The 5,000-nt window shown below is 41.2% G+C and overlaps 1 protein-coding gene across 1 annotated transcript in view; it reads left to right on the forward strand.

The window, feature by feature from the left end:
* Positions 1–4,183, forward strand: part of grk5l (G protein-coupled receptor kinase 5 like) — a 45,758-nt gene extending 41,575 nt beyond the window's left edge. Inside the window, exon 16 of the mRNA XM_046871985.1 lies at positions 1–4,183. This exon is cut by the window's left edge and continues 1,207 nt beyond it. The gene's annotated coding sequence lies outside the window, so the exon portion shown is untranslated.
* Positions 4,184–5,000: the final 817 nt, after the last annotated feature.

Raw genomic sequence — 5,000 nt, forward strand, 5'->3', positions numbered from 1 at the left:
AATGAAGTTTTATTAATATAACTCAAAATCCCTGTCAGAAATCTTGGCTAATTTATGCTAGCCAGCTGACTAGCGTAGTTCTACACAATTTTAGGCTTTCATGAATATGACTTTTTGTCAGGTTAGCTTACATTACATTATGGTCCTTTCAGGTTAGCTCATTTTAGCTAGCTTGTTACAGCTAGATAGATAATGGTTAAAAAACATTTTTGTGAAGAACTATTGGTGTCCGAACTCTTGAGTAGTTAGCTCACGTCAGTTAATTAGCCCAGGTCTGTGGTGAAGATTATGAATATGTAAATGTGGTTAAGCTAGCTAGCGATCAGAATTAAGATAAGTCTTTTTCAGAAATCCTGTCACGTTAGCATTTAGCATTTTTTTTTAGATGAAGCGTCCCTTACAGAAAAAAAATGCATCTTTAACATACAGCATCTTAAAAAGTTTGAGGACGGAGTTCAGCCCTCAGTTTCTACTTGTACAACAATGCTAATGCTCGCTTCCTGTGTGCAATTTGAAGGAAATTAGCCCGAATAATGAGACGGGAAAGCGGTGGTAGTCTTCTCAAACCAGCAGATAAACAGATCGACAGCACAACAGTCAATCAGGGAGCTTTACTTCGTTCATCTCATCTCCAATGTCCACCCTTTAACAGTTGAAGGAATTCTACAGTGGCGGCGATTAGCTGTCTACGGCTAATCAGTCGTCCTCGTTCACTCAATGCTGCCATAGAGCGTTAATATGCTAGCGTTAATACTGCTAACCCTGCGTTCACACGGCAGCCTCGTATTGCTATGACCTCATATACAAGAAGAAGCGTTTGGAAACTGTCACCGCTAGCAGCAGAGTTTTGTCCGTTTATTTCGCTGATTGATGATTAAATAATAATAAATCAAAATTGTTTGTTTTTTAAATTTTCTACATTTTCTAAATTTGAAACACTGGGTACACTTTTACATACCCCTGAAAGTCAATTACGCTACATTAATGTTAGCGGTGTACATGCATGACTTCAGAATTAAAGCATCTGTTCATTAGCTCCGCCCACTTTTCCTTTGCCAAACGGCTGCCAGTGTGAACGCAGGGTAACGGAGGAACGCTGTCCGTGCTAAAAGCTGAAGGAAAACAATGACCTTATGTGCTGTTAAATTTTTTAAATAACAGTCGTAAAAGTCACAAGAAGGAAACTCTTCATAAAGAGTATCAGATGTTTGGTACGTCGAAGTGACAAAATTGTGTTACGTACCGCATCTGGGACAGTGACGACACGAATCCGGTCGCCTCATCTTCACTCCTGGGAGCTTCTCAATGACTTGAGGGACTGATAAACTTTCCCAGACGTCTTCATCTCCACTCCACTCTTCTCTAGAATGCTGCCAAACACGGCGTTACCCAACATGCGGCGTTAACGAACACGTGGCGTTAATGAACGCAGCTCTCCTTCCAGTCTCGGGCGTGTCTCCATCCTTCCCCTGAACCCGAGGCGTTTTCACCGTACTGTTTACATTCAGTAAAGCAGGTTCACCTGAAACCAGCGTACCTCAGCACACCACACACACCACATCACAGCATTTCAGCTTCACACCACTCCGTGTCCTTCAGACACGTCGCACATGTGGCGAACATCTGCATTCTTTCCCCCTCCAGACGTATCCTGCAGTTAGATCAAATGTGTGCTAGTATTGAAGCGGGAAAGAAAAATGCATTAATAGGACAAACTGATCGCTAGTTTCGTTCACTGCCAGAGCGTTTGTTATTTTTCGGATTGAACGTCGAGAACTTCGCCAACGCACGTGAGTTCATTCCTTCCACAGATTAGATTACGATTTCAAAACGGGGTGCCTGAAATGAAACCATGCTGTATTTGTTCTCGATAAACGAGAAGGTGTGTGCAGATGTTTAGCTGGGACATGCTAGATCACCCTACCACTACTAGCTAGTTAGCTAAAAATGTTCAATCAGGAAAAGTGACTATTAACAGAGCGACTGTTTATAGAGAAGGAAATTTCAACTTTAAAATTCAAATTTAATGCTAACACTGCACTAAGTAGTCACGGTGACTAGCGTGGGAGGGTGGAAAGGTCGGCACGTGCCTGCGGAGGAGTCGTGTATTATAAATGACGAGCTAGATGTTTATAATAAAGGTAAAACAGGGAAGTGTTGTGATTTCATTCTAAACATTTTGGGTCCAGTTTATTAGTTTTTCCGGATCATTCGTATACAGAGAATCCGTTAGAACAACTGTATCGGGACGGAGAGCCAGTTCTTTATTTCACAGATAAGCTACATATTTTCCAGTTCCTATAAACATTTCTGTAGTCGCCGGCCGTCTCCGAGCCCCACCTCAAACTCCACCCCCCACCGCTGGAGGTGCGGAAGGGAAGACGTCCCGGTGCGAGTGTGTACAGGATCGTGTCGCGTAGCCATTAGCCGTGTTGAGAATCTGTCCATTGTGTCACGACACGATCGGGGTTAAATTATATGATGGTAGAACTGTTCCGTGTTTATTTTCTTGTGTTTTCTTTTTCTTCAAATGACTGATTTAAGCGAATTGAGATTCTTGCTGTAATACTTGGAAAGAATTTAACGAAGAACGACAAGCTAGCAGCTATCTACCACATCTACGATAATGAATTAAAAGAGAACTGAAAGATTTTGGCAGTCACAGTTCTGTTCAGTTATGCTAACTCACCTCCGTTACTCGGCTAGCTAGCAACAATCACAAGATTTTTTTTTCCTAGCTAGCTCAATCTATCTAGAGAATATTCATCCATATGAGCTCAATCTATCTAGAGAATTGTCGGAAAAATCATCCATATGAGGCTAAACTCAGATTAACATAGCTGAGCATGCTAATTTGAAGCAATCTGATCATTGTTACCAAACAGCTAAGAAGAATTTAATAATGCAACAGATGGATTAGTTAGATAGCTAAGTTCCGGTGAAATGGACTTCAACAGGACATTACCCGCTAGCTTGCTAACTCTCTAAGCAAAGTCTGTTGCTGATAAAAAAAATCATAAGAAAGTTAGCTAGCTAGCTCAGTTCACCTCAGGAGATTAAAGCTGTCTAGCTAATGCTGAGCTAAAACAATGTCTTCAGCCAATAGAAATCTTGATTACGTAAACATTACCACAGCACAAGTTCTAGCTAACCTGGGAACATCAGGCTAATTAGCATTAACCGTTATAAATCTATTCACGCAATTCACTTAAACGAGTTGTTTGACGAAAGCAAACACGTTTTTTTTTTTGTTGTTGTGAAAGACCCGTTGCTGTTAGTCGAAAGGAAGGCTTTAACGTTAGTAGATGCAGTAGCGTTCATCGTGATTGGTTGAGACTGATTAGGGCGTGGTGTTTGGTGTTGCAGTATTTCCGTACAGCGTTTCGATCATCGAGCGTCACGACGTCCGTCCGTGTCATTTCATATCGAGGACGTGATGGCGTGTGTTATTCGGAGCATGATTTTCTATTTCGATACGTTAGCATTATTACACTTGTACACTTGGTGTATTACAGCACGAGCGATTTTCCGTTTTACATGCGCGATGTGACACAACGATTTGCCAGGCGGCTGGGCACGTCCCGACAATCCGTGAAAAATATCCTGATGAATTACAGATTACGTTCACTTTTTTTTTTTTTTAAGCTAACATTAGCTAAATTGTTAGTCTACATACAATTAGCTAGATTCACCTTTTACCGAGCCCTGATTATTAGCACGTGCCTAGCGGTGACATAGCGAAGATGCTGCATTAAAGGGACATTGCCTTCTTTTGAAACAATGACCAAATGATTTTTTTTAAGGGAATCAGAAGTGGGATTTATTTTGGATGTGATAAAAAGAGGACATTTTTTTTGTTCATTTTAACCTGTAGGAGAGTCGAATCCAAACAAAGTGCCTCCTTTTTAGCCGTGCAGTCCGGGTTCGAGCCCACGTCAAGGTTTGCACTTTGTGTGTCACTTCTGTCCATTGTCTGTGTGCGTGACACACACAAACTTACACACCCATACACACTTACACTGTTGCACACACACACATATACACACACACACACACATACACACACACACACACTTATACGCACATGTGATTTAAACAGAAAGGTGTCATACTACGCTGATTGCATGTGAAGCCGAAGCTGTCAAAGTCCATCTGAATAAAACCTGTGCTGGCCTGAACATTACTCTGTGATGTGTTTATCTGCTTTATCTCATGAATGAGTTTTTACATCGTTATGTAACACATCAAACCGTTCACTGGAACTACAAACTGTATGAATACTACAATATAGCGTAGTTTACCTTTTCTTACAGTAACTATTTGGAGATTCCTTAAAACCAGTGCTGGTCTTTTATACACAAGGTAATGTCAAAAGGTTTATAGACTGATTTTGTAACTCATCAACAGATATCAGCACTAGGCTGCACACACAGTCACAGGAAGCACAGACCTTCATAAGTCAGTGTGCCAAAAGATGGTGCTGTTCTTGTGCTGTTCTGGCCATGTGCATTAGCACGTCTGAGATTTCATCATGGACAAGTTACTGGGTTTCTGCAGGGTCTTAAAAAGTGTTAAATTAAAAAGTCTAAATTTTAGGTTTTAAAAATTCTGTTTTAGTTCTTCAATAATTTTAAACAGGTCTTAATTTTCCGATGTCCATGTAACGCTACCTCTAATGCTCATCGAATTGCGTTAGAAAAAAGCACTTCGTCAAACCTGCAGAAACCCTGAAGTTAGAACAAAGAGCACACGTGAAATTCTGTGTAAACTGGGAAATCTGCCACAGAGACGTTTGACATGCAAGTCGTTCGAGGTGTTACGAGTGGCACACTCACTTCAAGAGCAGAAGAACATCACTGGAAGATGACAAGAAATCAGGAAGACCTTCGATGGGCTCAACCCCTAAAATTCTCTAAACCGTTCAGTAACTCTGTCGGAAAACAATCCACATGATCTCACTTCCACACACACATACCACTCGCCAGATTTGGCTCCTGCAG

Source organism: Silurus meridionalis, chromosome 17, assembly GCF_014805685.1.
Source record: "Silurus meridionalis isolate SWU-2019-XX chromosome 17, ASM1480568v1, whole genome shotgun sequence".
Lineage (NCBI taxonomy): Eukaryota > Metazoa > Chordata > Actinopteri > Siluriformes > Siluridae > Silurus > Silurus meridionalis.